The 12590-nt window shown below is 35.7% G+C and overlaps 1 protein-coding gene across 1 annotated transcript in view; it reads right to left on the bottom strand.

Annotated features, from left to right (window-relative positions):
• HCN1 (hyperpolarization activated cyclic nucleotide gated potassium channel 1) overlaps window positions 1-12590 on the bottom strand; it is a 400352-nt gene that overhangs the window by 343503 nt on the left and 44259 nt on the right. The gene's annotated exons all lie outside the window — the stretch shown is intronic.

The following is a 12590-nucleotide window of genomic DNA, read 5'->3' as shown; positions in this document are numbered from 1 at the left end:
AGCTGCCTTTTGAAACATTCTTACCTCACGTTATAGTAAAATTGGCAGAAAACCAGGAACTTTATTCCAGGTTAATACAGTGTAATTAAATTCATTGAGGAGGGCTGTAATGTTATTTTCATGAGGGTTATTTAAAGTCTATTGACCCTGTAGTGAACAGACTACGTAAGAGATGATGTATATTTGTTACAAGTATATATGTATAAAAATGAGGAAGCAGATCAACTAGTACAACCATATCATCATGAAATAGATCCAGAAATATGAGTTACTTCATCCTGCCCATAGGTATCCTCTTCCAGCAGTTTGTTATGTAAATGACATAACAAAAATTTCTATGACAGATATTTCTGTTAACCAAGATATCCTTATTTTACATTACTTCTCCTACTTGGGCTACATTCTGGTAAAGTATAAAACTGCAAATACCTTTCATAGTTACTATCATCCCTGGTTATAGACGACTCTTGGAATAAAAGTCGTAGCACAAGAAAGAACTATAATAGGTCTTCTCTGCTCTTGTCCCTACCCCTCAGGATTATGTAAAAATAAATGTTTGTCAGTTTGAAGATTTCATCAGTCTTTGTGTCAAAACTTACCCTCGCGTTTATAGACAAGTATACAAATTCTCACGTCAATCATACATCATGCACTGTCAATTTCAATGACATATTTTCTCTTTTTTCCCCCTCTCCTATAATGGAAACGCAAAGGACAGAAGAGAGATGTAGAGGAGATACAATATTGTAATAGCTAGTTCCCAAAGAAGTGACATCACTGAACTCTAAAATGAAACCATGTGTGCCCTGAGGATTTTCACTTTTCTGGACACTCTTATCAGTCTCTTCTGTCAGCTTGTCTCTCTACCTTCGAAGGCTGCTGTTCCCTGGGGTGTCACATATGACTCTTTTATCTTCTATTCTACACATGCTCTTTGAGCAATATCACTCAGTCATTCATGTCTTTATGATTAATTCATAACTGATGACTCTAAAAGTTCCACCTCTAGCCCTTCCCTGTCTTCTAAGCCTCCTCATCCACATAATGAGCAACCTATTAAGTCTATCCCCATGCATATCTCACACTCATGGCTGACAGCAGGCACATGCTCATCTTCTTCTCACATACATACATATTTGTCACATGTTCCCTATGCTATGGAATGGAACAACTCTATATCTTATTTGCAAGCCAGAAACCCTGGAGCAATCCTTGAAAACTCCTGGCCATAAATCTATTCAATCTCACACGTGATCAGGGACTAAGGCTGTTTGGTTCTAATATCTATGTAGAAGTTGTATTCATCCATTTGCCCTTTACAATTCCCACTGCAATTGTCTTCAACTAGAAATTCTTACTAGCTGTTTAATTTGGAGACAAGTTACTTAAATGCTCTAATCTTAAATTTTCTCATCTGTAAAAGGAAGATTATTGTGGAAACCAATTGTGTAGGGTTTTACAGATCATATGAAATAATATATGCAAATCATATATCCTAGCATATAACAAACTGTGGTATGCAACACTAGTAGTCTACTTCGATTCATTTACCTTTCCTTACCAAAAGAAACCCAGTTTTGTGGGAAGCAGCCAGAAGTCGACTGAACGATACTCACTTTTACAGACATCCTTGTAGTTCTCTCATTAAGGCAGAATATATTTTTAAAGAAAAACAACAAATTCTATCCCTCTTGCTCAACAGAAATGAAGAGGATAAAGTGTCATCTACTATTGTTATGGCAATAATTTTAATTATACTTTAGCTTTTTATTAGTGGTACTTTATATGGTCTGAAGCCATCAGAAATCTCATTATCAATATAAAGCTCTATTAAACCTTATAATTTCCTTTTAAAGTATCACTGACTCTATTTTACAGACATAAACACAGATCTTGTTATAGACTTTGCATAATATAACACTTTCTTCAGTTAACATGGATTCATTTCTTATCTAGCCAAGGAAAATACAGTTGTCACCCACTCTAAAAGTATGATATAACTTGTTTTGTTTTTTTTAAGCAAAGAATATGTTTCTGAAAACTGACCTCATGAGACTCTCTTGCATACCTGCCCACAAGTTTCTTTTCTTGACTTTTTGCTCTGAAAATGTCTCTTGAATACTCAGGCTCAGCCTTTATGTTAATTTTCCATTTCTGAGTCTTATACATCTTATTACAGAATAGTCATTCTACCCATTCCTCTTTCTATTCCCATTGTCGCCTAGTTTGGGCAGAATACATTCTTGCTTAGAATAACTCAAGCCTCCTGTCTATGGAATCTGGTCAATTCTGCTCATGAGTCCCAGAATGAAGTATCTAACACATAACTTGCCAGGTCAAAAACCACCAATGACTCTCTGAAATAAGTACAAATAACCCAGCCTGGTTTTCAAGGGACTCTATAATATAGCTTCCTCCTCCCCTCCCAGCCTTTTCTTTAACACTATGGCAAGAACCTCATGTCTTTAGCATGTCTCCTTCCCTTGCCCTCATGCTTACCTACGTACATGCACAATAGATACAATTTCTTCCATCCTATCTATTCTCTTTCCAATTAGCACTCTACCTACCATTCATGCCTTGCTCTGACACTGAGTTTCTTAGTTGTTTTTTTAACAACGTCCAGGGCAACATATGTTTTCAGTATGCTTCTTATTTTATTTTTGCTTTTCTTACTAATTATTTGTTTTTATTTCCTCCATCATTACTGGGTTGAAGTTCTTTTTTTTATTTTATTAAGTTTTTAATTTGATTCCAGTATAGTTAACATACAGTTCGTTTTAGGGGTACAGTATAGTGATTCAAGAGTTTTATACAGTGCTCATGGATACAAGTTCTCTGAATTTCAAAACTGTATTTCATCTTCTGTTTAACCCTCTGCAGTAAATGTAGACAGTATGTAGGATAATAAATGCTAAGAAAATAAATTAATTGAATTTTGACTGGAAACATACTTTTCAGTTGGGATATGTCAAGAAATCCTTCTTATAAAACGAAGAGTAATTAATGCAGTAAATGATTTTGTGACATTATTTATATAAACTTGGAGTTTTACTAATTTGAGGGTTCTTATAACATAGAAGACATTAAAGCAAATTAAGTAGGAAACAAAAAATTAGGAATATATTCTGAGGTTAGACAGCCTGAAAACAAAGAAGTTTTGGATTTGATACTTGGTTTGGTATATTATAAATCCATCTCCTATTCACCCTGCTTTTATAGAGACAACATTTATAAAGGATCTTGGGTGGACGTTGAAGGCAGAATAGAGTTCAAACCCTAGTTCTACTAGCTCTATGGGTTTGGGCAAGGTATTTAACTGCCTTGAACTTCAATTTTCTTCTACTACTCTTGAGTTTCTCTGAAGGAAGACTACATGCAATGATGCATGCAAAGGGTAGATTACAGAACCTGTTATATAGAAAGTTTCTCTGAAAAGCCAGCAGAGAAGGAAATCACTGGAAAGCAAGTCTTGACCATTACAGTAGCATAATTACCTACGTAACTATTTTTACCTTGTACTGAAAGTAGACAAAATAGACAAAATAAAATAGTATTTTAATTATAATTAATGTATCACTAATAGCTGTAAGTTTAATTATCATGGAGAAATTATTTTTGTGTTAAGAATCAATTTTCCCCATGAATTTTTAGAAGAGAAAAAGGAGCATTGTAAGGATTGGTCCATAATATTAAACTTTGAAGAATTCAAAATTTAATAATGCTTCTTTCTTTCTTTCTACTCATTTGCATCCCTCTAAAGCCAAATAAAGAAAACCCTACCTCCTTAACAAGACTTTCTCATCATCCTTCAGGCTTCCCTTCCCCTTTATAATACCTGTAGTAGTTGAAATAAGCTGACGCCAAATATTTCTAACTTAAAGCCTTAAAGAGATTTTAAAAACTACCATATTTCACTACTTAGAGGTGCTTGTCTTTAAATTGTCTAACTATTGAATGAAAGACTCTTTTTTCCCCCTCTCAGATGGAATAAAATATTTGTAATTAAGTGGAATGGAGGAAAGAACTTCTGGTTAAATCCTTGATAGCAGTGTGGCTACTATTTTACCTATTGTTGAAGTCAAATTATGTAACAAACCTGTTCTATTTCTCATGTAAGACTCATTCCTAAAGATTATATTTTTAGATATGAACCATAACTCAGCCATGTTTGTAAACCAAATTATTTATCTATCTATACATATAAATAAATAAATGAATGAATGAACAAATAAATAAATAAATATCTAGCTGGGTTTACTTTTTATAAAACACATAGTCCTTGCAATCATATTTCAAATTTTATTTAAAACTGATTCAATTTTCAAAAGTCCAGTAGCCTGATGATCAGATACATATCTTTTTTTTTAACTGCAGTACAGTTGACACAAAATGTTGCACTAATTTTAGGCATACAACATAGTGATTCAACAAGTCTATATGTTGTTATGCTATGTCCACCACAAGCACAGCCACCATTTGGCATCATACCGTGCTGTTACAATACCATTGACTACACTCCCTATGCTGTACCTTTCATAACTGAAAGCCTGTAATTCCCATTCCCCCATTTTTGGACACATATCTGTTGAAAAATGAAGTTCCTTCTCTTAAATGCTGTCTTCTTTATAGTACTATCAGTGGCAATTCACCCCGACAAACCAGCAACCAATACCTGAACTTTGATCTGATCATCACCATACAAATCTCACTACGTACAGAATACTCAATTGGAGTTGATGCTTTATAGGATTACGTGCCTTTCCTAAGCTTTGCAAAGGAGTCTTCCTGGGGCGCCTGGGTGGCTCAGTCGGTTAAGCATCTGACTTAATTTTGACTCTGGTCATGATCCCAGGGTCATGGGATTGAGCCCTGCATTGGGTGCTATGCTGAGCATGGGCCTGGCTTAAGATTCTCTTACTTACCCTCTGCCCTTCTCCCTGGCTTGTGTGTGTGCTCCCTCCCCCCCCCCCATCTCTCTCTCTCTCAAATAAAACTAAAACACACAAAAAAAGAAGTTTTCTTGATCAGGTCTGTTATTTGCTCTAATGCCTTGATATCTTGCAAGACCACATTTATTGCCTATGGGGAGTGGGGAGTGAAGATACACAGAAAAACACAGAAAACACAGACAATTCAAATATAGGTTGTTTGTAACGAAAATACACTAGCTTTCTTAATACAATAAAACCTTGCTAAGATTCTAACTGTAGGAAAAATTAACCTAACTTATGGACAAAACTAAGTTAAACCATATTTGAAGACATTTATATGTTTTCAAGTAAACATAGCAATTTTCCCAGTGAGAATATGAGATGGATAGGAAGTGTGCTGTGTTTTAGCTAATCTTATTTATTGAAATGAGCTAATGGAATGGAAATGTAATCCCTATCAAAGTAGTAAGAGCTGTACCAATCCAGGAAAAAGTAAACAGGTTTTCTACCTCCCCCTCTTCTGCAACTTCATTTTCTCATTGTGTTTTAATCTTCTAACTGCCAACATGAATGACCTTGTATTGGTACATTTATTCCTGCATTTTACAGTGTTGATTGTTTACTCCTCCTACTTGAAACTCTGTCAAACCCTTAGTTTCTAAGATCCTGCAATTTCATTGTTCCTCACTCGTGTGTGTGTGTGTGTGTGTATCTACATATGTATGTGTGTGTATACATATACATATTAGCAAAAGTTTCTCTTCCTCAACTTTTACGTGACTCCTCGTCCTCCTCTCTTAAAGTAGGCAGCTGTGTAATCATCTCACTCACCTTTTCAACCCTCCACTTACTCCCTCCTTTGGTCACATCAACCCCTAAATTATAATATGTGAGCATAATATGTCAATGTAACTAATACAGTAATTTAAGTGGTTCTCAAATCCATCACTGGCCTTAACTTCTGAGATGGAGTTATGGATTTCTAACTATCTTCATCATCATTAGTCCAAATGGAACAGCTATCTCAACAGGGTGAAATCCACACCAATTAACCTGATGGCCCAAAAATAACTCTCCTGATATTTTTATTTCTGTTTATTGGAGCATAGCTACCACACCTGACTGCTGCTTTCGCTAATACCTCTTGTCCTTCTTCTCCTTTTTCTTCTTCCACCACCCACCCTCCTCCTTTGCTTCCTTTCAGCCACCCGCTAGGCATAAAATCTAAAAATTATCCCTGACTTCTCTGTCAGCCCAGCTCTGGCATTTGATCATTTACCTAGTCTTACATTCCTTCTAATTCAATAGTTTTCATATTCAGCTTTTCTTTTTGTTCTATTGCCAACATCTTATATGAAGTTATTATATCATTATTCTGCTTACTAATTTTCCTGTTTCTACCTGCCTAGTAAATTACTTTCTATTTATATTCAGACTTTCCTATTGCATGCCAAATAAAATGTAATCATCTGAAATCTAGTGTATCCCAATTCTGTATCTTGAAGCTTATCTTTTTTGTACATACATGGTCCGTAACTAAATTTAAAGACTATTGTCCAGATTCTTTGTTTTTGCCACCGCCCAACAAATGTCTGGGATTTCCTCTTCTCCAAACCCAAACTCAACCTCAACCTCCATATTTCCTTTTATTACTGCAATGGTCAACTTAAATTGAATGCCAGTACTCTCTTTTATCCAATCCCAGCCCAGGTGGGGTTCATCTCCTCCCTGCCTCTAACTCCTATCTCAGTTTCACTATGCAATTTCCAGCATTTGAGAGCACCTACAAATGAACAGTGAATATCTTACCAAAATATGATGTCAATAATAATTTGGTAAAGACCATTTAATAAGTAATGTCTCAAAATACTGCTCTTGAACTTATTCCTAGCCAAACTATAGGCCAATCTTCTTTATACTTACATTGCCTAGCAAAGAGTAGGCATACTTCCAACTTCTCAATGATCAAATCTAATTAATCACATTTACATTAAAGAGGCGTTATCACAACATTATAAGATTTTAATTAAAATATATGATCATTTGTTCCTTTAAATGATTTGGAAATTAAATAGGTATAAGCCTTTTCTAAATTTTATCCTTGAGTGGTAGAATTATGATGCATATTTTCCAACTATTCTAATTTTCTTGTTTTCGACAACAGAAAGAAAGATGTCATTCGAGAGTATTTTCATTATGTCATTCAAGTTTACATCAAAGGAAGGCCATAATTTTCAATCCACTGAATCAAAACACCTGGTTACTCCTAATTGTCATGCATGAAATATATATCTGTAAGTCTAAATGGCTTTAATCAAAAGGTGCAGAATGGAAAACAACTCCATAAAGATTAAGTAGTTACATGCTGCAGTTTTCTATCTTTATGATGGCATATATGAGTACAAAATATATAAAATAGTTCCTAGTGCTTTATTTTAGAGTTCCTAAAAAAACTAATCTAAAACTACTCCTTAGCTTCTTAGCTTTCTTATTTAATTTACCATAAAATGATTTCTTAAAATTGTATTCTCCACTGTGACTCTTAGCATTTCATTCCTTTAAGGAAAGCAAAAATATTGTGAGTGCCCATGTTAAACAAAATGTGTTCTAGCACCATTCACTCTAGTTTAAAATTCATTAAGTTGACATCCATTTTTTTTTAACTGTTTCCAAGGATGGAGTAAAAGAAACTCCATATTAGGTGACCTTACCAACAGATAGTCCCCTTAAAATAAATTTATTTTATTTTATTTTATTTATTTTAAACCTCAATTAAATGACCATTAGTTCCTACAGGCTTTATATTTGCTGATGTACTTTGGTCTACTCTTGAAGAGAAGAAAGAAGATGACTGACTTCTTCCCTGTCTGAATACATAGCTAATTTAAAGGTTTATTCAAGTTGAAGATTTTAATTTCAGAGTAATTCTTCCCTCTTTCTTGCCACAATCTTCCCACCACACTGCTTGTTCCCGAATTGTCCGGTTTATCTTTCTTGTCACTGACAATTTAGGTCACTGCCCCTGTGTTTCTTGTTACTCTGCAAATCTCAGAAAACCCTTATCCTCTTTGTTCATCCCTAAGTGGCCAAAGCCACACAGATCTTTTGTATTACTGCTGCAGCTTGAAGGTGTGATGGAAGGTTCAAAATCAGAATTCAAGCACATTATTTTGTCTTCAGGTCTGCAAAATGTTTACATCTTATGGAAGTTTTTGAATGTGTTCAAGATCCTGATTTCTGTATATAATTTACCTCACTGAATAGTAAAAGAAGGCAACATCAGGGCAATAAAGTATAGGTAACATTTATTTTTTTTATTTTTTAAAGTTTATTTATTTGTTTTGAGAGAGAGAGAGAGAGGAAGAGAAAGCACAAGTGGGGGAGGGGCAAAGAGAAGGAGAGACAGAATCCCAAGTAGGCTCCACGCCACCAGTGCACAACCCGACCCAGGACTCGAACCCATGAACCGTGAGATCATGACCTAAGCCAAAATCAAGAGTTGGATGCTTAACCGACTGAGCCACCCAGGTGCCCAACATTTATTTTATAATAAGTCCTTTGTAAACATTGTCTCACATGACACTCAAAACAAAGAGGTTGGCAGCATTATCTAAATTTATGAGGAAACTGAAACCCAACCCACTAAGGGCTGTTCTTAAATTCCTGTATGCAGGAAATGAGTAAAATTGCTTTTGAACCCATGACCAAATTTCATCCTTATACACCTTCCACCATATTTGATGTTTGAATAAATGAGTCAAGGATACAAGAGTAATATTTTAAAAACACAAAACTGTCCCATGCTTCATAGCATAGTAGGGCAGCACAACCACACTTGTACCTGTTCTTATCAGTTACCTATCTGAAATGAAAACAATATTGCTTTCAAAAGGAGAAGTCTAAGCTCTTAAGAGGAGGACACTGTGGTGCTGCAAGTATGGCTTCATGGCTGGTCTTTGGTTTCTGTGCCTTTCAATAAAGAAGCCATTGAGAGTTTACCTACAATCCCAGAGAATAAACATGATAGTCCATCCATCCCTATAACCATAGAGTAACACACATTTTCTAAATAAAGGAGCTGTGAAATTGCCTATTTCAAAGGGGATTTCTGAATTCTTTCTGCCTTGGCCTGCAAAGTTATCTCACTAATGTATAAACCAAAATCAATTCAGATGCTCTAAAGACAAAAAGCATTTGAAAAGCAAAAGTCAAATTTAATACCAAATATGTTGTTCAGGTGGTTACATTATAATAATTCCAACAAATATGTATTGGCTACTTTCTACACAGTAAGAATTGTTCTTAGCACTCTGAGAAGGCAAACATATACTATATACAAAATCTGACCAGAAGAACTTCCAACTTAATAAGAAAAACTTGTGCTTAAATAAAACCAGAACAAAGTTTAAGGCATGTTCATAAATAGTACCCCATAAGCACTCTGGGTTGCTGAAAGAGAAAAACAATTGGTCATCGACTTAAAAAAGTACTACTATTAAATTTACAGAGAGCATTTGTTGAGGAGGTCCTGAAGTTGCATTTTATTCATGGCACAAACATTAATTTATCAACAAATATGTACTACTTCCTAGGCTTGTCATTAAGCACACAAAGAGAAGTAGACAGAACCCCAGTCCTCAAGATAAGAAGGTCTAGGAAAGATCAACAGTAGCATTTTCCAAAATATTGTAAGTTCTATGATACACTTATAAGAAGAGCAATCCCAGGATGGGCACACCAAAGAGAATCATTAAGTCTTCCTTGGGCGAAGGACAGAGAACTGGGCAGGATTTCAAAGTCAGTAATTGATACTCTACTTACACGACTACAAAATCTTGTGTTGGTGTGCACAATGCCATACACATTCACTGAGTATTAAGAATGATCCTAATTTCTAGGTTGCCACTAGGAATACCAAGAGAAATAGACTCAATGTAGAGTTAAAGAGATCGTATGCCATGCAAACTATAAGATCTGGTGGTGTATTTACATTTTAGTTAATGCTTTAGCTGTTGTGATATGAAACAAATCCAAGACTACATCAAGTATCTTCTCTTCATATATTTTAAAACTTTGTTTTCCTGATGAAAATGAAGGATCATGATCAAGCACAGCCAAGAATGTAATCAAATAAAAGCTCAATAAAAATGTTACATTTTTAGGGGTGCCCAGATGACTCAGTCAGTTGAGCCTCCAACTCTTGATTTTGGATCAGGTCATTACCTCACAGGTCTTGAGTTTGGGTCCATGTTGGGCTCTGTGCTGACAGCACAGAGCCTGTTTGGGATTCTCTCTCCCTCCTCTCTCTCTGCCCCTCCCAGCTCATGCTCTCTAGCTCTCAAAATAAATAAATAAAATTTTTAAATTTTAATCTTAGATTCTGCTTATAGATATAGATTTTATAGTACTATATTTTCCTCAAAAATACAGTTTAAAATAATCAATATCTACTTCTTTTAAAAAAAAACCACTGTTGAATTTGAAAATTTTTCATGTCCATGAATTTTAGGTTCTATATAGATAAACAGACATATTACTTCCATTTAGTTTATGATTTTTCCCTAAAACAATAATAAAAATGTTATTTCATACTTGAGTTACACTGAGGTTTTCACCCACTGGCAGCTGCGTATTATTTAGGAGCAGATTGGCTGATGTGTCAAGTACATGCTTCTACCAGGAACATATGTTCCCAGGTCTGTAACAAGTATCAAGATGTGTGGGCAGAGTAACATTTACTGTGGAATATTTAAGAATTCAGGACCAAGTTTCTTTAATTGTCTGGGTAATTCACACAAACATCCGGGCATATTTTAAGCAGAAGTGCCAGTATGAGCAATTTTCAGTTACCTACAAATGAATCGAATGAATACACACTCTACTTCTCTTCAGCTCCCATGTATGTGTGTCTCTGCATAGCTGTAACTTGAAATGTGTTTGTCATCTTTTCTTTCCTCCCTTCCTTCTTCATTCAGTGACATTATTAAACTTTTTTTTCTTTTTGCTTTAACAGACAATATATCCAAAGTAAGATGTCGTTCCATAGATAACTGAATCCCTTCAATGGGTGGGTGTTACATGTGCTTTATGTAGCCCACTGCCTTGCAAGACATTTTAATCTTTTTTAATGTTTATTTATTTTGAGACACAGAAAGCAAGTGTGTGTGGGGGGGAGGGCAGCGGGAGAGGGAGAGAGACAGAGAGAGAGAGAGGGAGAGGGAGAGAGACCAAGCTGTCAGCACAGAGCCCTATGCAGGGCCCAATCCCATGAACCACACGGTCATGACCTGAGCCAAAATCAAGAGTTGGTTAATGGATTGAGCCATCTAGGCACCCCTGAAATTTTATGGCTAATTATAACTTTACTAAATCCTGCAAGAGTTTTTTTGTGCTTTGTACATTTCAGTTCATTTTGAAAAGAAAAGGCCTCACCTTCAGGTAAGTGACAGGTTGTGTGTTTAGTTTCTTCAACAGCTACAAAAGCAAATAACAAAAACAGAAAACTTGTGAAAAAATAAAATTTCTGGCCTTTCTTAGTACCAGAGAGATACTTGGGGGGAAAAAAAGAGGACCCAAGAATTGGTCTTACATATTTGTCAAAGAGAGAAATTCTTGAAATAATTATTTTGTTGCCTATTGAGATTACCAACTCAAAGGTCATTATCTCAAAACCCATAGGGTGTTATAGAATAACACAAGATTACAAGAGAAGTATCAACCTATAAAATGGGAATTAAATCATGCCAAAACTGTTGACAATTTAAAATCGATGTAAACATCTTAATTTACATTCCCACTCAATCTTTCTGACCTTTTCTCTCAGTAATCCTCAACCTGCTCACGGAGCTTTAGACAGGCTAATCTAATTACTTGTCCTTTGCACCTCCTTTTCTTAATTTCTTCTGCACACCTGCTCCCTGAAAGAGCTTGGCATACACTTCATCCCTTTAGCTTCTCCATCCTCCAGCAAAGCAACCCCTCTAGCACAATCCTGAAGTCTCTGAGCCACAGTCATTCTTCTTTATCCTCTGAACCTGTGTGGCACACAAACCTTAGAATATATTAAATCTAACCCAGCATCAAGCTGCGGCATCTCCAAAGTATCATTTTAGATGGGGGGGTGGGGATAGCAAATGGGTGATGTGGAAAAGGGATTTAGGATTTGAGTAAAACTATATCCTTAGCCAGTATACTGCTTTTGCTTAGAGTTGTAATTGTTGGCCAATTAAATAAATAAATAAATAACAACCTATCTTAAAGATACCTAGTCACACTTCAGATAAGATTGCAAAAAATATATCAGCAGGCTCAGGCTCTACAAGCCATCCCTTGGTATTTTATGGAAGGCAGTGGCCATACCTTAGTGATAGATTGCATTTAAAAACAAACCAAACCCCTATGACCCAGCAATAGCCCTGCTAGGGATTTACCCAGAGATACAGAAGTGCTGAGGCATAGGAGCACATGTACCCCAATGTTCATAGCAGCAATGTCAACAATAGCCAAAACATGGAAAAAGCCTAAATGTCCATCACCTGATGACTGGATCAAGAAGATGTGGTATATATACACAATGGAGTACAACATGACAATGAGAGGGAATGACATCTGGCCATTTGTAGGAAAGTGGATGGACCTTGAGGGTGTCATGCTGAG

The sequence above is a fragment of the Suricata suricatta genome, chromosome 6, assembly GCF_006229205.1.
Source record: "Suricata suricatta isolate VVHF042 chromosome 6, meerkat_22Aug2017_6uvM2_HiC, whole genome shotgun sequence".
Classification (NCBI taxonomy): Eukaryota; Metazoa; Chordata; class Mammalia; order Carnivora; family Herpestidae; genus Suricata; species Suricata suricatta.
The sequence above is the reverse complement of the archived record's forward strand: the minus strand, read 5'-3'. Positions and strand labels throughout refer to the sequence as shown.